Source organism: Mustela putorius, unplaced genomic scaffold (assembly GCF_011764305.1).
Source record: "Mustela putorius furo isolate JIRA1106 unplaced genomic scaffold, ASM1176430v1.1 tig00000407_pilon_pilon_pilon, whole genome shotgun sequence".
In the NCBI taxonomy this organism is placed as follows: Eukaryota; Metazoa; Chordata; class Mammalia; order Carnivora; family Mustelidae; genus Mustela; species Mustela putorius.
In genome coordinates, this window is record NW_025421373.1 from 20,320,177 (window position 1) to 20,343,787 (window position 23,611).

General features: G+C 42.7%; 1 long non-coding RNA gene across 1 annotated transcript in view; it reads right to left on the minus strand.

Annotated features, from left to right (window-relative positions):
* Positions 1-22,773, minus strand: part of LOC101674739 — a 45,225-nt gene extending 22,452 nt beyond the window's left edge. The window contains exons 1-2 of the long non-coding RNA XR_198384.3: positions 22,480-22,773; positions 5,702-5,772 (exon numbers count right to left, since the gene is read on the minus strand). This is a non-coding gene — a long non-coding RNA (uncharacterized LOC101674739). The remainder of the gene's footprint in view (positions 1-5,701; positions 5,773-22,479) is intronic.
* Positions 22,774-23,611: the final 838 nt, after the last annotated feature.

Sequence of the window (23,611 nt, forward strand, 5' to 3'; positions counted from 1 at the left end):
ATAGAACAATCTTAAAATTTTCACAGAATCACGAAAGACCCCAAACAACCAAAGCACTCTTGAGAAAGAACAAAGCTAGGGTACCACACAGCCTGATTTTAAACCATATTACAAAGCTATAACAATCAAAAGACTATGGTACTGATATAACAGACACATAGATCAATGGAACAGAATAGAGACTAGAAACATACCCACACATATATGATTAATTAATTTATAACAAAGGAGCCAAGAATAAACAATGGGGACAGGACAGTCTCTCCAACAAACAGTGTTGGGAAAAATGGACAGCCACATGCAAAAGAATGAAACCGAACCACTATCTTATACCATAAACAAAAATTAATCAAAATGGATTAAAGATTTGAATGTAAAACCTGAAACCATAAAACTTCCATAAGAAAATATAAGCAGTAAGCCCCTTGACATCAGTCTTGGTGAACATTTTTTGGACTTGACACCAAAAGAAAATGCAACAAAAACAAAAATATGTGGTGCAACATCAGACTAAAATGCTTCTGGACAAGAAAGGAAACGATAAAATGAAAAGGGTACCTAACAAATGGGAAAAAATATTTGCGAATCACTTATCTGAGAAGGGGCTAATAACAAAAATATAAAGAGCTCCTACAACACAAGAGCCAAACTTCCAATCTTATTTAAAAATTGGCAGAAGATCTGAATAGACATTTTTCCAAAGAAGGCATACAGATGGCCAACAGGTATGTGAAAAGATACATCACTAATGGTGAGGGAAATGCAAATCAAAACCACAATGAGACATCACCTCATATGTGTTATAATGGTTATTATAAAAGAGACAAGAAATAACAAGTGTTGGCAAGAGAAGCCTTGTGTACTGTTGGTAGAAAATTGTACTATGTGAAGTAGTATGGAAATTCCTCCAAAAATTAAAAAACAGAACTATCATATGATCCAGCAATTCCATTTCTGGGTATTTATCCAAAGAAAATGAAAATACGAACAAGAAAAAATATAAGCACCCCCATGTTTATTGTAGTATTTATAATATACAAGATATGAAAACAACCTAAGTATTCATTCATGGATGAACGGATAAAGATGTGTAGGTATATTGTGGAATATTACTCACCCATAAAAATGAAGGAAATCTTGCTATTTACAACAAGGATGAACCCTGAGGGCATTATGCTAAGTATAATAAGTCAGAGAGAGATAGATCCTGTATGTTTTCACTTACATGTGGAATCTTAAAAAAACCCAAAACAGTAACAAAAACGAAAACCAAGGTCATTGGTGACTGGCAGAGGCAGGGATGGGGAGTGAGAGAAACTGGTGATTAGAGCCAACAGGTAGAAACTTCCAGCTATAAAATAAATAAGCTAGGGATATAATGTACAGCTTTGTGACTATAGTTAATAATACCATACTGCTTATTTGAAAGTAGTAAAGAGAATAAATCATAGAAGTTCTTATAATGAGAAAACAAATTTAGTAACTATATATAGTGATGGATATTAACTAGACATCGTAGTGATCACTTCACAAAATATACAAATATCAAATCATTATACTGTATACCTGAAACTAGTATGTCAGTTATACCTCAATTAAAAAAATAAGGCAGTCACAGAAGACCACATATTATGCTTTTATTCATATCCAAGTCCAGAATAAAGAAATCTACAGAGGTGGAAAGTAGACTCGTGGTTGCTTAGGGCTAGGAGGGTTTGGTGGGGGGGAGCATCTTTGGAGAGGTATCAAGGAGAGAGAGGGATGATAGCTAAAAGGTATCATTTTCTTCTCAAGGCGATAAACATGTTCTAGCACTGAATGTAGTGATGGTTGTACAAATCTATGAATGTACAAAAAAACACTGAATTATACACTTTCAATGGATAAATTGTATGGTATGAGAATTCTATCTCCATAAAGCTATTGAAAAAAAGAGCCAATGGTAAAGACATAATTTGCCAATTTTGCTCATATTATTTCACAAGATATTAATCCCCACTCACAGGTAAGTAAATGAATATCTAAGAATTGCTAATAAGTGACTTTCAGGGTCTTGCGATGCCAGCTCTTTTTCTGACCAGTAGCGTGCTACTGCTGGTGCCTAGGGTGGGAGGATAGTGAACTCAAGACCCTTAGTGTTCTGTGTTCAAACTGCCAGTAGACGATCTGCTAACCATAGGTCTTTGGATGGGCAACTTAATCTTACATTTAGGTCCTTATTTTTCTCTCTTGAGATTGAATAACATCAACCACCTTAGAGCACTACTGGAAGGAGTTCGTGAGACACAGTATGTAAGGCACCTGGGACCATGCCTGGTACGTGGCAGGTGCAGTGATCATTATGTTTTATGAACCTGTGCGTATTAGCATTGATGGGGTTGCAGGAGAAAAACCCAGTTTAACTTTTTTGAAGCAAAGAAGGAAATGTATTAATTCATATCACATGAAGTCCTCAGAGCAGTTATGTCCTAGGACTCAGGTGACCTCTCAGGACACTGTGTCCCTTTTCTCTTGGCTTCATGCTCAGGCTGACTCCCCATGTGGAGGCAAAGATGCCAAAGAAACTCCAGGTTCACATTTCACCAGGTTAGCAGCCCTGGTAGAAGAACAGATCTCTTTCCAGATGGTGCCAGCCCAAGTCCTGGGAAAGACTCTCACTGGCCGGGGTTGGTCCCTTTCTGAATCTCTACGGCACAGGAAATGGAATTTCAAAGGCTGATCAGGCCCAAATCATGTCCCCTGTCTGTGGGTGGAGGATGGCTCAATCTTCCCCAAAATAAGACCTCTGCCATGTCTATAGACATTTATTCTCTCCCACAGCAAGACACCCTTTTAGGCTGAGTGGTGAGGCCAAGAAAGTTTCTATTTCAAATCCGCATTTGTACCTTAAACGATCACCTACTCTGTAAAGGGCATTTGTGAGTTTATCTACAGGGCCCTCTTTCTACATTCTGTGCCTGTGTGTGTCCACAAATGCACGCACGTGAACCCTCGGACATGTGGGGAGACTGCCAGATGCCAAGGCTAAAATGAGAATCTTGTATAATCAACTGTTTATACATTTCATAACAACAGTAATCCCTTCCTGATGGCTTTAACTAGTTGTTGAAGTCTAGAAAAGACAACCTTTGTAAGAAATGTGGAGAAAATTATATGTTGTGGGTAATTTTACTTATTGAATATTTTCTTGGTTGTGAGTTTAGAAAAGCTAACAAGAAAACACAAACGAATGTTTTGGGAAGCCCCGCAGTGCTAGGCAGTGACTGATGGGAAGACACCAGTAGCAGGTTTGCGACTGTAAATGACCAAACCCTGCAGAGTGAAGCTGTGCTCTGAGGGTCCGTTCCTGGGGGGCCACAGGCATACTCATCCTTCGGGCCATTTTGGGAGATGTTTGGATTTAATTTGTGGGGGTCTTTCCCTCTTCCAAAGGCGAGTTTAGAACACAGAAGAAATTTAAGGCTCCAGGATGCTCTGCAGAGCTGTGGCCTCCCCTGGGGCCTGTTTCTCATCTTTAAATATTTTCATGGGTGATTCTCATTAAGTTCAAGACCTGTTACACATGTGCCTCCCTTGCCTCAGGAGAGGCCTGGCCCCAGTTGCTTATAACCATTCTTTGTAGGTTTCCCATGGTCAAAAAACTAATAGAAACTAATAGAAAACTGTGGCAAAGTGCTTCTTTTTTTCTCTCTCCCTTTTTTTTTTTTTTTTTTTGAAGATTTTATTTTTAAGTAAAAAAAAAAACAACCCCAAACCCTCAAAACAATGTGGGGCTTGAACTAGCCACCCCAAGACCAAGAGTCACATGTTTCAGCAACTGAGCCAGCCAGGTGCCCCCAGGCTTTGAATTTCAATCAGGCTTTACATCCTTATCTTCCTCTATTTTTTCTTTTATCACCAGAGTACACTGAATAATTTATTATGTGTACTGGTTACATCTGTCTTCTCTAGTTAGGCTCTTAAGCTACCTTAAGGGGACAGGCACCTCTGTCTGTTTTGTTGAAGAATATATCTCAAGCACCTGGAACAGGGTCAGGCACGCAGTAAATGCCGAATTAGCACATCTAGAATCTACCAGCACGTTTTGAATCAGGTGGTTGTCAGGGACTAGGGGTTAGCACGAGCAACTAACCATGTTCTCTTCTTTCCAACCTCTTCCTATTCCTTCATTTGCCCTGAGAGGATTTTATCTTCCTTTTGTATGAACCAGAAACCTGTACTTGGGTCGGCATGTGTTCTTCCCCACTCTAAGTTTAATGTGTAAGCTCTAGGTGATCAGTTCTCCATGTCTGCTCTTGATAGAAAAGAGTTTTGGAATGCCAACAGAAATTCTTTCCCACCAAAGCCTGCTTCGGCAAAGTAAAAAAATCAAAATGCTTTGGGTTTTAGACTTGTCTCTCTTGTAGATTTAAGAACTAGATTTTGAAACTCAGAACTAGAACAATGACCACTTTGTCTTGAACTACCTCTGCCCTCCTCATGGACAGATAAAAAGCTGCAAATGCTGCCCAGGAGACAGTGCACTCTCCGTGTTGTGGCGTAGCTCCTACTGTAGCCACTGCCACAAATGACCAGCACATCCTCTGAGGCACCGGTCTTTATTTTGCCTTGAAATGCCTACATGGGATAATGGACTGGGGGACTCTTTCCTCTCTTTAAAAGACTTCATGGGGGGGCGCCTGGGTGGCTCAGTGGGTTAAGCCGCTGCCTTCGGCTCAGGTCATGATCTCAGGGTCCTGGGATCGAGTCCCACATCGGGCTCTCTGCTCAGCAGGGGGCCTGCTTCCCTTCCTCTCTATCTGCCTGCCTGTCTACTTGTGTTCTCTGTCTGTCAAATAAATAAAAATCTTTAAAAAAAAATTAAAATATTAAAAAAAAAAAGACTTCATGGGTCTTTGCTTGGTTCAGGACATGCTGATCTCATTCTCCAGGTCTAGGAGAGCCGTCTCTAGCTGGAGGCTTACAACGGACCCCCAGCATGGGAACTGGGCTGCTGCCCTCGTGTTCAGATCCTACCATCCAAAGCTCCTTTACTACCTGATCTTACATTAACAATTATTCATCAACTAAGCTTTTCCTAGGAAGGACGGTTTATTTTTATCCTATTTTGACTACTGAATGATCCTGACAAGTTTGTATGGAGGCAGGCATATAGAGTTAGAACTGCAAATAGAGCGTCTGAAACCACCACATTCCTTTTACTGTATTGATAACATTTTAAACACAGGGAGACTGATTTAAAGGAAATTTATTGGAAAGAGAATAAATATTCTTCCCAAATAAAGCATCCTCACACAAGTCAAGTCACTGGCTGATAGTCAGGGCAGAGAGTACCACAGTGGACCCGGGGTGGGAGCTGGGGCTTCCCCCTCAGCCCTCCAGGTGCCTTCCCACCCCACAGTGGAGACCTGGGAGGACAGGTATGTCGGAACCCAGACCATGGCAGCCACCAGGAAGAGGACAGAGTCCCCAAGAGATTGTGACTTTGGGTGCCTAGAAGAAATTCCTTAGCTCTCAGGGCTCAAATCCACCTCAAAAGATTCCCAAGCTCTCCAAAGTGGAGCTTAAATTTGGCAACGTTCACCTCACAGAGTTCAGGGAAAGGGACAGTTTGCTAGAGGACTCGACTGTCTGGTTTCTATGGGAAAACAGACAATCAGACATGGGACTATTCACCATTTAAAGAATTTAATTGACTCACCTTGCTTGGAGTCCTTGCATGCTTGGCAATCTTCTGATCGTGGTTGGCTCCCTCGTGTTTAGTTTTTTGGCCTTAAGGAAAAAACACTTGACTGAAACTGGCTTAAACAATAAAGGGTAATATTTCTCAACAGAGGAACAGTCTGAGAGATGGCAGGTCCAGGGCTGGTTAACTTAGTGGCTCAACAACATCATCAAAAACTCGATTCTTTCCATAATTCTGCCCTGCAGTCCTCAGGGTGTTGGCTTTGGTCCTTTAACTCATCTCCCCATGGTTAAAAGATGGTGGCAACAGCCAACACAACACGTGGAGGCCATAGCAGACTCTTTTCTTTAGAAAATGGGACGCTTTCCCAAGCCCCACCCCTATGCCACTCAAAAATCTTTCCTTATATCTTATTGGCTATAATTGTTACCATGACTTTTTCTAAGCCAATTGTTAGCAAGGGGAAGAGAATCACCGCGATCACCTTAAATTAATCAAGACTGAGGGTGGACACTACTTTCTTAAAGCACGAGGTCACACGTGATATTATTAGATATATTAGAACTCTGTTTACAAGAAAAACCTGAGGAAATGGCCCTTGTGTATCTAGTGCAATCTGAAGGATCTGCCATGGCTGGAGTGTTTCCTGCCAGGAAAGATGCCTTGATAAAGTGCTCTGAACTCAACTGCCTGGTCCCTGTGGGGGCGACTTGTCTTGTTATTTTAAAAGTTATTATCTTGCTTACTTAAAATTTTTTATTCTTCTTCAGAAACAAACAAAAATGCTCCTAGAAGGAAGAAGTGACCTATTAAACTTCAAAAAGTGTTGACGCTTATCAGATATGCTTCTGTAGCACAGAGGACAGATGCTTGACAATTTCAAGGGCTCCGTGGGTGGACAAGAAAAAAATGTTAAGAGCACCAAAAAACCTTAGTAAAAGATTTGGCAAATGCCCGTTGAAGGCTCTGGGTATGACAGGCATGGCACCAAGCAGGACACCAAGGAAGCAGTTTCTGCTCCTAGGAACCACAGGCCACCTCACCGCTTTGCCTGGAGACACTTTGACACTTTGTGAGAGCTAGACCCAACTAGTCAGGGACTCCACATCCATCCAGATGTCTCGGGCTTCTGGCTGCACCGTCAGTGAGCATGACCAGTCTGCCACCAGTGGAACAATAGAGACAGAAGGCAGTCTCTTATTTGTCCCCCTTAATTGACCAAAGCCCACTGGAAGGTGATGCATGTACCTTGTTTCAGTCCCTGGGTCAGTGGTTCTTGTCAGCAGACAAGGCCAGCAGTGACTGCCCTGTTTTTGCCTTTTAAGAGTTCATTTATTTGTCAGAGAGAGCGCGCGCACAAGCAGGGGGAGCAGGAGAGGGAGAAGCAGACTCCGGACGGAGCAGGGAGCCGGACACAGGGCTCTATCCCACAAAGCCGGTATCACGACCTGAGCAGAAGGCAGATGCTTACCCAAACTAAGCTACTCAGGCGCCTCTGCCTGCCCTGTTTTGTAACTACAAGGTGGTTACATGTCTGCTCTCCAGCAAAGCACTGGTAGCAATCTTTGGAATAATCTTTATATAGGAAAGCCTTATAAGAGGGCAAAGAACAAGTTGGTGAAGGGTTGAAGGGGCGTAGGCAGAGTTCCAGGAAGAAGTGAGAGATACTGTATTTGAGAAAGCCCAGGATCAGGAGTGGGGCACGCAATGAAAAGCGCTTGCACCAATTTCCCTTGTAAGGCAATGGAAACACATAAAGAATGGATTCCAAGACCTCAAACCCTATAAGAAGCAATGTGCTGACACCATGAGCCCCTATTTAATAAACATTTTGGGACTTGTGGGTATATTAGATTTAGCAGACACAGTAGAATTTTGTTATTACTATGATTAAAAATAATTTGCCTAATTCAGGAATACTAGGGGGGGGAAAGAAAGCAAATTTCCCCACCAAAACACTTATCTATTACTAAAGCCTGTTGGGTGAATTATTTTAGTAATTTACTGATGCCCATATAGATGCACATACTCATCCATGCAGTGGTAATTAATAGCACTGCCCAGAGAAATTTACCTCTACAGATGCAAACAAGTGGAATTTAATGAGGCTTCCAGATGGTCACAAACCACCATTTCTCTTCATATATATATATATTTTTTAGATTTTATTTTTAAGTAATCTCTGCATCCAATGTAGGGATCTCACGACCCCAAGATCAAGAGTCATGTGTTCTAATTGCTGAGCCAGCCAGGTGCCCCTCTCTTCATACACTTTCTTGATATAGAAAATGAATGGAACAAAGATTCTATCACATGAACCAATAATTACACCCATTCTTGTGGGGACTACTGTCCTTTCTAACGGACTACTGTACTTATGCGATTGGCTTGAATTTATTATCTACCACATGAATGTGTCTTAACTGGGATTCTATGAAATGAGACTTCCAACTAAGAGAAGGTTCAAAGACTAAAGATCACCCCTTCAACTCCAAGAAAATTTCACAGTTAAATTTAAAAACCGTAGAGGGTGAGAAATTGGAATGAAACACCTAACAGCAACCCATTTAAGGTAAGAGAGACAAGACAGTAAATTCCGTGATATAGTCCAACTTTCCGGGGTGTGGCGTCTGAAACAAATGCCAGTTTTAAGGAGTAGTAAGGCTCCTCGCAACCCATGCGTGATCTCATGGCGACAAAGATGGTAGCACAGGGCCTCTGCATTCCCCAAGCTTCTCAAAGGGCAAGATCTGTCAGGACTCCTAAGCTCTGGGTGGTTGCTGTGCAGGGGATGTGAGCACACTACACCCCTGTGGTTTACGAACAGGCTGCTGGTGGTGATGGAGAGATGGGAGCGATGACACCAGGATGCGAGGACGGAAGACGTGTGACGGGAAAGTGGTGGCAGTTCCGTGAGTGCAGGAACTTGGTTGGCCTGATTCACTGCTGTGTTTGTAGCACCGAAAGCTGTGCCTAGAATGCAGTAGGTGCCAAATAAGTATCTGTGGAAGACTGAAAGCATGAACAGTGCAAGCTAACTGCGTCACCCGTGCCTGCTTCCTCTTTGCCCTCCCTTGCAGCGTGCTTTCCTCCCGCGTTCCTTTCACCCCGGGAGGTGTGGTCACCTCACCTTTCCCATGTCTCCCCTTCCTATTTACTTTTGTCTAGCCAATTTATGGGGTTGCTCGGCAAATGTTTTGACTCCAATTGGGAAAACAAGCTCTTGGTGCCATCATTGTCACCTGGCCCAGACTCTCAAAACAAGCCTGGTGTTGAAGAAAATGTCAACGGAAAGGTTTTGGTCTGCCTCTTTGGCAGATTACACAGGGCTTACAAAACACTTAACACGTCTGGATATCAAATTTGAGCTTCTTCAATTGCCTTTCCAGAGAGACCTCGCCCGCCCCTGCTCATAGCCATCCCCTGCGATGACTCTAGAACTGTGTCAGACAGCAGCTCCCTGGCACCTCAAACAAAACAGAAGTGGAAAATGAAGATGATGCTAAACCTGGAGTCACTGTGTCCGGAACTTGAGGAGAAAACCAGACTCAAGTCCTTTATCTCTCATGTGGAAGGCTGTGATGCATTAGGGGTGTGCACTGGTGCAACTCGCCTACACTGTGTGCTTTGCCTATAGAAAAAAATGGTTTTTTTTCTTCTTCTAACAGGCATTAGTTGCCAATACTTAAAAATCAGGAGATTTAATGTTAAAATCTACATTCCCACCTTCTCTTGAGAAATTAGAAGTTCTAGCAATGTGGTGCCTGCATTTTCACAGAGTGGCTGCAGCTGGGGCCGAGTCACTATGGGGGCAGAAGGGCAACTGAAGCCCTTTTCATTTCCCTCCTGTTGGGACTGTGTGCTCTTTCCCTCTGTCCTCACTGCTCCCTACTGTCTCCTACCTTGTTTTGAGTCTTGAAGGCCCATGTGGTCTGCTGAGGCATGCCTCCCTGCCTCTTCCACCTTTCTGCCTGGCACCTGAAGGGAAATGGGGATCTCTTCTAGCGCTCTGATCCTTTGGCTGGCTCAACAAGTTGTGGCTGAGAACTTGCAAGATCGTACCCTCTCTCACACACTTCTGTAGAAAGGCCCCGTTGGCTTCTAAATCCCCACCTGTTAGAATCAGCCGGGGAGTAGTTTTAAACTTAAATCAATGCCTGATCTGCATACCCAGAAATCCTGGTTTAATTGGTCTGGGGTGGGCCTAGGGATTGTGTTTTGTTTCGTTTCTTTAATGTTCCAGATTATTCTAGTATACCTCCAGTTGAAAACTACAGTATTAGATAGCATTAACCCTCAATATCAAAGCTCAATTTCTAGGCTGAAGCTTAGCTGTAATGACATGAGATTTCTGTTACTTTCCAAGGATAGATAGCAGTGGTCCCTGCAAGGCGTGGACTGTGTGCAGGGGGCTCCTCGGTATATCAGCTGAGCTCCACGTTCCCATTCTCCCGATCGCCTTCAAGATGCCAGTGCTCAGATTCTGGAGTCAGTTCTCTATGTGATCTTATCTGTCATGCTGACTCTGAATCTTCAGAAACCAAACCTGGTTACATCCCTCGCTTGCCCAGGGGTCTCAGCTCTGTAGTGAACAACTTCTAACTGCTTCCTGCACTCCCTCCATGCCTGTCTCCAAGGCCTCCTGAGGTCCATCTCAAGTTTATTCCTGCCCATATCCCTGCTTGTTCGGACCACATGCAATTAGGTGTGGTAGGCAACAAGCTGCATTTTTTTTTTTTAAGATTTTATTTATTTATCAGAGAGAGAGAGGGAGCGTGAGCGAGCACAGGCAGACAGAGTGGCAGGCAGAGGCAGAGGGAGAAGCAGGCTCCCTGCCGAGCAAGGAGCCGGATGTGGGACTCGATCCCAGGACGCTGGGATCATGACCTGAGCCAAAGGCAGCTGCTTAACCAACTAAGCCACCCAGGCGTCCCCAACAAGCTGCATTTAAGTGAGAGAACCCAAACCTGCTTTAAGCCTGTCCTGGCTGTCCCCTCCTCTGCTTTTGTTAACCATTTCCTTTAGCAAAGTGGCCTTCTGAGTCTGGCCCAGAACTGCCGCTTCTTTCCTGGATGGGGAAAAGACAAACCAGATTATCTGGCTCAGTTGGGGAGCTTGCTCCCATCCACTAAAAGTTTTATGATATCTCTCTTCCCTCACTTTTTGGTCCCAAATCTTTCCTCTCCCATCCAGAATGCTCAAATTCATAAGCCTATATATTGAGAAAGGCTTAAATGAATGAATGAATAAGTACATATGGTCAAAAGGATAACCACAAAGTCAACACATAACCTTGCAGAAAGTCCAATACACATTTATTGAGCATCACTGCAAGAAGGACTGGACACTGGCCATATAGTGGTGAATACGTCCATATTGTCCTTGCTCTTTCTGAGCTGGTACTTCTTAGTATCTCAGATACTTTTTAGTATCTCTGTGCACCTGAAAGCAGAACTGGCTGGAGTGGAGCTGACCAATAGGCTTCAACTCACAAGTCAGAGCCAGTCAAGGGAGAGCACCAGGCTGACAATTCTAAGACCATCTCTAGGTTCCTGGGTCTAGAGCGATACTGTATGGGTAGATGGTAGAGACAGAGGCTGGTGGTGGTACCAGTTTCTGTCATCCCATTATGGCTGAAACAACATCAAACTAAGAATTGTAAGATCTATGCTCGGAACCTGGCTTCACCAATTCCTACTCACCTGTCCTTGGGCAATCAAGATTTTTTGGTTTTTTGGACTATTTAATGTAGATTTCCTTCCTCACTTTAGTAGAGTACATCCTCTTACAGAAGCTTCCTAAGAAAGGGTTCATGGAGGCAAATTTTTTGGGTCCCAGCAACTTTGAAAATAGCATTATCTATCTTCATCCCAAGATCAAAGAAATAAGTCAATGTATTAAGGACTGGCAGGGAGAATTGAAAATCGTGAAGCAAAGTGTTAAATATAAATGACTGTTGTAAATATATAGATTGACATTAATGTCAGCAAGAATTATTAACGATCCTTAAAGCCTTAAAATGCAACACAGATAGTACAACAGGGAGGAAGGGAATTCAGAGGGAAAACCTGAGAGAATTATAGGGTAAAACTGTATCCTCTCTATGTTATAAGGAATGCTTCATTTTTGCTCATTGTCCAGTGTTACTTCTGACACATTCTGATACTATTTTTACTGCCATTCTCATATTGCATGCGGCCTATGTTTGATGTCTTCTTTATCCCTGCTGTTCTGAAATTTCATCAGGATGCCTATGTGCAGACCCTTTTCCATGTAATGTATGGGTCCCTTAACCTGGAGACTTGTGTCTTTCAGTTCTGGGTACATTCCTTGCTTTAGGTCTTTGGATATTTCATTCTTGTATTTTTTTATATTCTCTATATCTGGAACTCCTATTTGTTATACATCAAATTTCCTAAATTTATTATTTGTATTTTTTTCCTCCTATTTTCTATTCTCTTTGAATATACTTTCTGGAAGCTTTTACTAACTTTCTTTAGCCCTTTTACTGACTTTTAAATTTCAGTTAACCTTTTTTCTAGTTTTAATTTCCAGGAGCTCTCTCCTCTGTTTTTTTTTTTTTTAAATATATATATAAAACCCTGTTACACAATATTTTCTTTTACCTCTCTGTGAATATGAATCACAGCACTAAAAAACTTATATTTTAGTTTTCTTTTGCTCCCTGGTTTTGTTTCCTCTGAGTTCCTTCCTTTTCATTTTCCATTCCTCTCTGCTGTAATATTTGTTTTCATTTTAAGGATTTCAGAGATGTTAACAATTATTGTTGACATTTATATCCAGATAAACATTTACAACAATTATTTTTGTTTAACTCTTTGCCGTTTAAATCCTTCTCAACAGTGTTTTATACTATGATTTACTTCCTATTCTTGGGATCTTAATTTTGATTCATCATTTAGTTGGCCAGAGTACATCTTCAAATAACTCTCTCAAAATGTGATACATGGGGAGTATGTATTTGGACTCTATGTCTAGAAATGCATTTCTTTTGGCTTCACAGATGAAAATCTACACGGGTATAATATTCTTCATTTATTATTCTTGGATTTCATTATTATTCTTGGATTTCACTTCAAAATCTTATAAATACAGCATCATTGTTTCTCTGGCATTTCCATTTGCAGAGGCAAGTTGAGACCTTGTCCAGTCTTTTTCATTTGTGGGTACTATTTCTGGTTAGATGCATTCCCATTTACCCACTTAGACATGTAATTCCAGGTTTTGCTAGAATATATTTTGGAATACTTCCTTTAAAAAAATTTTTTTTAAGTAGGCTCCATGACTAGCATGGAACCTAACATGGGGCTTGAATTCATAACCCCAAGATCAAGACCTGAGCTGAGATCAAGAGCTTCTGACACCTGGGTGGCTCAGTCAGTTTTGTATCTGTCTTTGGCGTAGGTCATGATCCCAGGGTCCTGAGATCAAAAGTGTGGTGGGCTCCCTGCTCAGTGAGGAGTCTGCTTCTCCCTCTCCCTCTGCTCCTACTCCCGCTGTGCTTGCTCTCTCTCTCTTGCTCTCAAAAAAACAAAAACTAAAACTAAAACAAAAAAAAAGTGAAAAAAAAAAAAATCAGAGTCTTAACCGACGGAGCCACCCAGGTGCCCCAGAATATTTTTCTGGATGAGCCAGTTGTCCCCTTACATCTGCAGATTCAGGACTTTTTCTTCACTGGTAAGTTTTCATTTTTATCATGATTTGAAGTGTTGTTTCTGTTCTAGGTACTCTAGTTTCTAGAATTAGAAATCTATGGTTCTTGGATTAGCCCTCTGTTCTCTGAATGATAATCACTTCTTATCTGCCATCTTTTTTCTCATTTAAAAAATATGTATTTTTTCCTTTTCTCTCTTCTGAAGGAGTTTCTAGGTTTATCTCCACATTACTGATTGAAATGCTACCACGTCAGCTTGGCTCCTTATGCCTTTGAGGCAGATTTTGGTTGTGTTATTGCAAATATTGTGTTATTGTTTGGTTGTGCTATTGCAAATATTGTTTCCATGCCAACCCACCTTTCCTCCTCAACGTTTTCATTTTATGTTGGGGCACGTGAGGTAGCTATTGTATCTTGTTAGCCCTTCACTTTAGAATGGGTGCAGCCATCACTTTTTGTTCCTATTTCATTAAGGTCATGTGTTACTGAGGATGTTAATTTTCTAAAATTTTATTTTTAAGTCATTTCTATTCTAAGGCAGCCCCTTGAAGTCTTTAGTTCTTAAGGTATCAGAATTATCTGGGAGAACTTGTAAGGTTGATTTCTGGCTCCATCCTGAGAGATTCAGCAGGCTACCTAGTATAGGTGTTGTCCAGGCTCAAGAGGGTCCACTGGAGTGCAGGTTCTATTAGCTTAGGCCTGTCACCAGAAATGAGACAGAAGTGCACAGCACACAGTCCACTTCCTGGTCACTCATAGGCCTGAGTCATGTTGGCTTTCCTGTAAAGAGGTAGAAATTTTTCCCACTACTTCCAAGGCTTTGCTCTCTGTTGTTCACTATCTACAGTGTTCTTTGGGTGGGACTTCAATCAGCAATGCTCCACTATCAGTCCCAACAGGCCCCATATCAATGGGCACAGATCACAGTGGAAAGGAGAGTCCACATCTATTGTAGGAACAGGGGCTCTGTTCTCAACAGGGGGCACACACCTGTGTCTCTGAATAAAGAGGACAGTTCATGGGATCTTCTTCCTCAGTCTCTGGTGCAGAGCCCTCTTATGTTATATGGAGGGAGTATAGCTAGCTCGCGGATATGCTAGATTATTTGGCCCTTCGATTTTGGATCCATCAAACATATTAAAAATCTCTCTCAGTTTCCAGCAGTGGGGTTTGTTTTCTTTGTTGGTTAAATAAGAAGAATCTTAATCTGCGCATATTCATCCTTACTCGAGACTTCACAAATTTGTCAAGTTGGAAAGGCTACGAGAAGCGGTCGCTACTAGCTAGATAGCATGTTCAGCAGGAATAGAAAATTTTAGCATGAGCAAACTGAGATGGAAGGTAGAATAATTTGGAAAGGGGGAGAAACTGTGGAGGTAAGGAGTTTAACTCATTTTACCAAATTGTTCTCATAAGTGTGCTCCAATATGCACATGGCTCCTGATCTGCCTGTCCTTCTTTTCCTTTCTGTCTGTAACAGAGGAGCTTCCTTTATTCCTCTTCTCTTTCCAACCACACTCGGCTGGGAGAATTTCATTCTCCACTTCTTCTAGTCCTATGGCCTCAGAGTCCTTTGGACGGCTCTGTTCCGGCCCCATAGGCTTACCTAAACCTGCCTTCACAGGAGTGCCTTCCTGGGGTTGATGCTAACATTGTGGCTTTCTATGTCTTTCTTCCCACAGGCTTTTTCAATTACCTCCAAGCCTTCTTCTCTCCTCCCTGCCGCCTGGCTCCTCATACAGCTGTCATCATTTAAATGGATATTCTGGGCCTGTGTTACTTGTGTTCTTGTGTATATGCATTATATTTGTTCTATTCTGCAGTGATACTGTACACTCCTTCGACCAGAGGGACCCAGTCTTCCATTGCCTTAGTAGTTGCTCAGTCTGTCATGTGTGCCCTCAACATGGGGACCCCTCAGATGAAGAAGATTACATGTTTCCTTTTGCATGTACATGCCAAACTGTAAGAGCAGACTCTTCCCTCTGTAGTTTCTGTTTCTTACTCACTTCTCATTTCCCTCCTCATTAACTTTAGTTCTATGAGGCTGTGGATAGATTCCTGGTACTTGAAATCAGAAAACCTCTGTTCTTCTCCAATGATATTACCTGTAACTTTATACAAGTTGTTTCACATCAGTGAGCTTCAGACTCTAATGTGTCTTTGTAAGGGGGGGTGGATTATAATGGCTTCCCCACACGGCTCCTGATTCCTGCTGCTAACACTAAGTTCATATTGTGCTCCTTGTTCTGCTGAGGTGTCAGAGCTCCTCAGTGATTTCCTTCCACATTTCCCTGGCCATCAGAGTACCTAGAAACTAAGATGTTTTCCTACATGGACAATAGGTAGACATGGCTCTATAAAAAGGAAGCCCTCGGGCCTGACATGAGGTATAAGGAAAGGCCAATCATACCTCTGAGCATCCTGGTTTAAAGCAAGTGACTAGAAGAGACCTTCCAGATGACAAAGGCAAGGCTTTCTGTATGGGGAAGATAGCTACAGCCAAGGTTCAAGCTCCTACTTACATCTCCTGCCTAGAACCAAACCTTTACCAAACTCAAAAACTGGTTCCAGGATTGCGGCCCCAGTGTAGTCATACAATATCTTCCATGGCTGTCATTTCATTCCCAAATATCATGTACTTAGCCTTTATCCTAGAGCAGCTCAGCGGCGTCAAATTGCTTCCAGTAACAGCATTGGCTTTTCCATTGCCTGATTCCAAATGAATCATATATGATCTTATTTCTGAAATTGACATCAATTGATGTTAGGCCTGGGATTTACATAACAGCTAAGATGTTTATAAGCACCATCCCAGCTTAACCTTCTTCTCTCAGGCCACAGTGTACTCTGTGATGAGGGCTGGGTTGCAATTCTAGTTCCCTACAGCTGGCTGGAGCACCTCCCCCCCCAATCCTCACCTCAGTTTCTAGCCTTCCAAATCTAAGTCTTAGCACACTGCCTGGTATAAAGGAGGGAATCAACATGTTTGTAGGGTAAAGGCAGACCTCACGCCAACAGGAATCCTGATGAGAAATAACTATTTTCTAATTTCAGTGTGAAACATATGGAAAGACTCATTCTCTCCTCCAGATAGCAAGGAATAGCAATAGCCAATTTATTTGTTCTCAAGTGTGACTTGGGCTGGTATGCAAAGAGAGTTCCAACTTGCTAAGTAGTCTTGTTAATTTGGTTCTTTCTCTTGTAGTTTCCCTTGATGCCAGCCCCAACTGGCAGTTTCTGGAAGTTCCCAGCAATGGCATCTCTTGATGGTGGTAATTACTAATTTGCTGTCTTGGGAATGATAGCTGGTCCTATAAAATCTCCAGTATCTTTAATGTCCCTGAAGATGTTCCATGCAATTTTTTTCAATACATTCTTACAGAGCAGTCCAAAGTTGGAGCACTCTTCTTTGAGCAACTTCTATTTGCTGCTCCAAGTCCTCTACCGCGTTGCTACTCAAAGTGTGGTCCATGGATCAGCAGCGTTGAAATCACTTGGGAGCTTGTTAGAAAGGCAGTATCTTGGATTGCACCCCAGAGGGGTGAAAACACAGAATCTGTGTTTTCACAAGATTCCAGGTGTTTCCTATGCACATTAAAGTTTCAGAAACATTTCCCCAATACAGTTCAGATTCAATAAGTCTAGGTCAAGGGTGGGGCCCAAGATTTTGCAGTTTTGAACAAGGTCCAAAGTAATGGTAATGCAGCTGGTCCAGGGGCCACTCTTTGAGTAGCAAAGCTTTAGTTCATTAGGGAAAATTGATGTCCCCTTCCCCCGCCCAACATCAAAGCAGGCAGGGCACAGATGGCTGATGTTCCCTTAGCCTAGAACACAGTTTCTCCATCCCAGCTGCACACCAGAATCATCTGGGAGGTTTTTGACAATACTGCCACCCTGGCCTATTCCCAGAGTTCGTGATTTGAATGGTGTGGGAAGGGACTCTAGCACTGGGATGGTCTGGAATTTCTTTGGCAGTTCTAATGGATGGAGAACAACTGGCCTAAGTTGAGCTCCTATTGTTAGTAAGAGTACTCCCTGCCTCCCTCTCCTACCAAATTCTTACTCCTCTTGCAGGTCTAACCTCTTACATTGGAAAGACTTTAGTTAAATTCTCAATTCCATTTGAAGTACCTCCCAAAGATCACAAGAACATTTGTGGAAATCAAATTCCAGCAGCTACTGGGTAGATATTCTAAGCAACCCTCTAATAATGACAGATGATTCTTCTTCATAATCTTTGCCACAAAACAATTCCTGAAAGGCACTTTTTTTTTTTTTTTTTTGAAAGGCACCATTCTTTAAAAGATTCCAGGATGGCTACTGGTCCTGCTGTCAAGGTCTTTCTGCTCCATCCCCCCCACCCCAGCGTAATTTTTCCACCCGACCCCACACCCCAGCATCAACTTTTTGAGTGGAATTCCCAGGAGAAAAACCCAAGTCAGGTTTCCTGTATTCTTCCACATCTCTTCCTCCGTCTTCATGTTGGTCAGCAATTCCTTTCCTACATCAGTTTGTCATGTTTAGGTGCTTATGGTCTTCTCAGGGAATTCTTCAGCAGTCCCCTGGCTCCTCTCCTCTTCACTGCTGAGGGCAGCGTTGGAGTTTGAGGGTGACAATGAATTACTTCCCTTCTTTTCCACTCTAAACCTCAAAGCTAGGGAGACATAGACATAGGAGGCCCAGGGCTGGAAATAAGAATGTCTGCTCAATTGCTGATAAAGTTAGACTGGAGAGCATGGCGAGGAGGAGGTCCGGGTGGCTTTCAAGATTTCTCCTATTGCCCTGCGTGACATGCCCGCCTGGAACTGCAGGCCTTACCTCTGCAAACCAAAGTTCAGTCCTGGGAAGCTTCTGGAGAATATAAAAAGCTTGAGTCTAGGGAAGCCTGGGTGGCTCAGTTGGTTAGGCAGCTGCCTTCAGCTCAGGTCATGATCCCAGCATCCTGGGATCGAGTCCCACATCGGGCTCCTTGCTCAGCAGGGAGCCTGCTTCTCCCTCTGCCTCTGCCTGCCATTCTGTCTGCCTGTGCTCGCTCTCCCCCCCCCCCGATAAATAAATAAAATCTTTAAAAAAAAAAAAAAACTTGAGTCTAGAAGAAGCTTCTCAGGAATGAGACAGGAAGGGATGGTACTGCACGTGTCTAATTCTCCAATCTAACTCAGGAATCAGAGAAGGGGGATGAGAAGAGAGGAGGTCATCCTGCCAACATGCAAAATGGCCTCCTTTGGGCCAAGATGGGAACTCAAGGAGAGACTCCCGCAGGCAGTGACATCTTGCTAAGCACCTCAGAGGGAAGTGTCAAGGCTGTAACCCCTCACGGGCCCTTGGAAAAGCCAGTAATCAGAAAACTGACCAATCTCCCCTACTGAATCTAATCTGTTTTCTACTCGGGTCTACAGCCCAACAGAGCCTTCAATCCCCAGACAGTCCATTCGACAGGGTTCCACCAGATCTGATGGGCTTGGAGAGAGCTGCTGGTTCCCACTGGCAATAGAGATGGGGAGCCTTTTAAAAAATATATCTTCCCCTCACACTCATTCACGTGCAAGTAGCTGGCAGCATTAGGCGTGGGCCAATGGGAACTTGAAGCTGCTCTAACTGAAAGAAGAGGTGCTTGGTGCCAAGCAGTTTTCCAGTAAAAATGGTTTTAAATATAATAAGGGAAAAGACAGTGATGACCAGAAGAAGGGACAGGTTTTGAATAAGTCACTGGAGAAGGGTGCTGAGCCTAATTCCAGAGAAACAAGATGAACCAGAAGCCCTCTTTGCTTCACTGACTGGAAATGTGGACAAGAGGAGAATAAGGAAGGAGGGGCTTAGGGTTCACAGTGGAATCACATTTAGCCAAGACCCAGCTAATTGTCCATGATTGTTTTCTCTTCACATTTACTCCTCTACATTGGGGATGTCTCCCAGGCACCACAGATATAATTCAAGTTGGGTTTCTGTCTCTCTCAGATGTGGACTCCTCTTTGGGAAATTAACAAGACTGTAGTGATCTTTGGTTCTAAAAATACTTAATGATTTCCTAGAAGCATCCTTAAAGTCAATAGCTGCGGGTTTAACAAGAACTTGCTTTCTAAAAACTGAAAACTAAAAAATGGAAAGTCAGGGGGCGCCTGGGTGGCTCAGTGGGTTAAAGCCTCTGCCTTCGGCTCAGGTCATGATCCCGGGGTCCTGGGATGGAGCCCCGCATCACTCTCTGCTCAGCAGGGAGCCTGCTTCCGCCTCCCTCTCTCTCTGCCTGCTTTTCTGCCTACTTGTGATCTCTATCTGTCAAATAAAATAAATAAAATCTTAAAAAAAAAAAAGGAAAGTCAGTATCATGAGTGATGCAGAAAAATGGACGCTGGATAACTTGTCTGTATAATTAATTACAGAAGGTAACACTGTTTTCATTATCAAGTCGACCTGGAGTCCCTTTAAACTAATGTACCAGTTACAAGCAGTCAGGGGATGTAGTAAAGTGAGGGAGACCTGCCTGATCCATTGCCATAAACAGACCCCGTGTTAGAGCTCATGTATTTGTTTTCTTTTCTTTTATCCCTCTGAACAGAAATACTTAAATTGTAAGTGGGGACTTCTCACAGCACAAATCTTGCGTCATATGTTTAAAAGCTGTGGCAAAATCATCTTTTGGCAGAAGTTGTATAGCCTTAGACAAGCCATGCCTTGGTGTGTGTCCTTTAGGAGGGATGGTTTTCAGAGAGATTTCCCATATGGTGCGTCCAATCAGCCTGCTGACTCATTTTGGACTTGGCACTACTGGTGTATGAACCAGCGTTCAGAAGGGTACAAGAGTATGCAAGTGGTTTTACTGGTGGGAGCTCATGGCTCCCCATTGAGGTGGTGCCCCAACTGTCCACACACTTGTCTTGACGGCTGTTTTCCAAGCATAGTGCACCTACAGTGTGGCCCCCTCTAAAACTTGTGCACACTCAGCAGTTGACTTCACGGGGAGTTGTCCAGAGCTTAATTTCCTTTCTCTTAAGGTATGCCACTGAGCTTCACAATGTTCTCTTAATTTGTGATGATTCTCCCAAATGTGTTCAAGAGGAGATGAAAGGACTTTTACATGAGGTGGATCTCACATGCAAAGTGAATGGGCTTCATCTGTGTACTCACAAATCTTCGCACCAGAGGGTTGAAAGGTCCCTAAAGGTCAACCAGTACAAAGCCCGGGTTGCAAACAATTGCAGATATGGAAACCCACATAGGCATGCAACCCATTCTTTAAAAAGATTAAAATTACCCAGTTTTGCTGAGGATTGTTCAAAGCACTGTTGCAAATTGGGGTGGGGAGGCAATGTCTTGGTTAATTAGCAAGACTAAAAAAAGTGGAAATTCCTATGAACAGAGAAAATAACCTATTCAAGTTCTTAGCAGAGCAGAAATCTGCTTTTCTCTTTGTGAATAACATATGGGCTTCAAGCCCATTTACTGAAGCCAGTGAGTGTGATGTACAAGTCTTGGTTTACAAACACCTTGTTATATCTGAAACGCGCACACAATACAGAGAGGGAAAGAGAGGCTGAGGGACAGTGAGAAACTTCCTTCCCATGAGTCCCATGGGGTTGCTCTTCAGGAACCTATCTTCTAAGCCATACATCTATAAGTTGTATGATTTAATTTCAAGAACTTACCAGAGTTGGGCTGGTATGCACTGTACATGTTTCCCTATCCTATTTGTTTCTGCTAATATATATAATGAGGTCCTTAGTTAGGGTCATGCCTTAGCTATGTCCACTTGCCAGGGTTCTGATGAACAGCAAGGGCAACCTAACCAAACCCATGTGCATAAGGACTATGGACCCTCCTGGGTGAGTAAAGGGAATAAGAATCAGGAGGAGCTTGCTTCAGAAAATCATAGTTGTTGGAAGGGAGAGACTTGGGGCTATTTACATTTATTTCATGGCTTGCTCCCATCAGACTCAGGTCTCAGTTCTGGTGATATTAAACACTGAAAGAGCTCTATGGCTGGGCACTGTTTGTCTTATCTGCCTGGGACAGCACTCCCCTCCTATTAGTAGGATTCTGGGGGTGGTTGTCAATCACAGTGTCTCATCCTTGGTCATAGTGATGGGTCCAGTGATGGTCATATGACCCAACCATAGACAAAAGTCTCTTTCCCGGGATTCCTAATGAGAGCTCTCTGAGTTTTTGTGGTCATGACGCTTTGAGGACACAAGCCCAGAGCTGAGGATAGTGTCCAAATTTTCCCCACATGGGGACAAGTCTGAGGAATAAAGTTAATACACTAAATGAAGCAGAGACAAAAAGCAGACATTAAAGGAATGAGTTCCCTGGTGTTTGGAGTCCTGAATCTAGTGGCTGCTGAGGCAAACTCTACCCCTTGTCCTTTTCCTGGTTTGGTTATGTCACTCAATAAACACCTCCCTCTTTGGTTAATTTAAGTCAAAGGGGGTTTCTCTGGCACTCTATAAAATCCTGGGGGCACAAATTGCACTTCTTGAAAGCTTCTTTAACAGGATTCACAAAGGTCTCCTTGCCTTGGACCATTCTAAATCCTGTGCATTTGACAGAGGTAGAACATATAATTTATCATACAAACCAGGACACTTTTGAGAATAAAAGGGAGCACTATTAAAAATGACACCAAGACAACAGCCATACACTAAAATTGAGGGGCACCTAGTCTGGTGCATGTGTTGTGGTCACGTGTGGTCGTAATGCCTGGTGGATAGCCGGCATACCTTGGGAGTGAGGGAGGACCCAGCTGGAGTTGGTCTTTTATGAGCTCAGATAAACACTCAAGAGAACCCTTGGGGGCACTTGTGCAAGTTTGAGGTCCAATATAATTTTGGTACTGTGATCAGGGCTCCATTTGTGCCCATAGCTGATGGGAGCTGGGGACATTCAGGTTATAAATAGGAAATACAGGAAACTCTGGATAGCTTTCATCTGGAACAGGGACTATTCCAAATGCATACAAAGCTCCTTTTTCTGAGAACATATCCCCAGTGTCCTAGGTGAGCCCCTAGTGTGTGACTCTGTCCCTTTGTTAGTAATTCATTAGGCCACTGTGGAGGCTGATCCAAGTTGGACCAATTAGGTTCTCTCTCCCAAGAACCGGGGCTAATTATTAGCTACTTACCCTTTAGGTGGTTGATAACACGTCAATCCAGGAGACTTGGGACAGCCATTTTGTGATGTGACCAGAGAAAGTCAGGCTGCAGTGAAAGAGAAAAGAAGAAGCAGATGTTCAGAGGCCAGCAAGAATGAGAGGCAGTGTTTTTTCCTGGGTTGCTGACAAGCTTCCCAGACCTTAGTTCCTCAGGTTGGGCTGCACTTTCTAGCTACAGGCTCTAGGAGACACCGCTTATCCTCAGACCACCCTCCACATCTTGCTTCAGCTAGCTTAAATTGATTTCTACTTCTTTTATCCAAACTGTCTTAACTAATACCAGGATATTTATTTTTGATGATTTAAGAGCTCATATATTCCCTCGATAGCTTATGAGCCAAACAATTCCCTCTCTGTACCATACCTCTCAAACCAAATATTGATGTGTTCCTTCTCTAACTCAAGCAACACATTAAAGGAAAATACAAAACAAAACAAAACAAAACACGGAAACATGGTCCTCATACTCTGAAGTCACATGGGATCCACATGGACTTAATTAGGATGAGAGACAAACAGATAAACATTTGGGGACACCTCCTTCCCATACAATATTTCATAACATGGGACCAGCCTGTAAAATTGAGATGTCAAAAATGATTTTGGTAACTTGTTCACTCAATTTTTCCTAAGTAGACAAGTGCTGAAACACAAAGATTCGTGAAATTCTAGCTGAAATACACACAGAGCTGATCCTAGGAAAAATTGGGAAATAGATGAAATTTGTTAATGTTTCCCCAACTCTGCTTTCTGTGTTTTTCTCCCCTTCCTGCCTCCCCTATATCCCCCAAAGGAGAGCCATCTGACAAACTAAATTACAGTAAAGTGTCAGTTGCTACTATTAGGTGTATTGCATTTTTAAAAAGTCTAGAGAGGGTGATACAAAATCAAAGAAATGATTCTTTTGCTATTTTGAGGATATCTACTTTTTGTGAACACTTCTCTACTTATATATAAAGCCAGTAGTAACCTTGATAAATAAGGTGAAAGAAAATGACAAAATTCATTGTCATCATTCATTTTGTCATTAATGACAAAATTCAGAGCACTTTTTTAGTAGTCTCAAAAAATTTTACCTCTTACTTTTCTTTTGGAGCCAAAA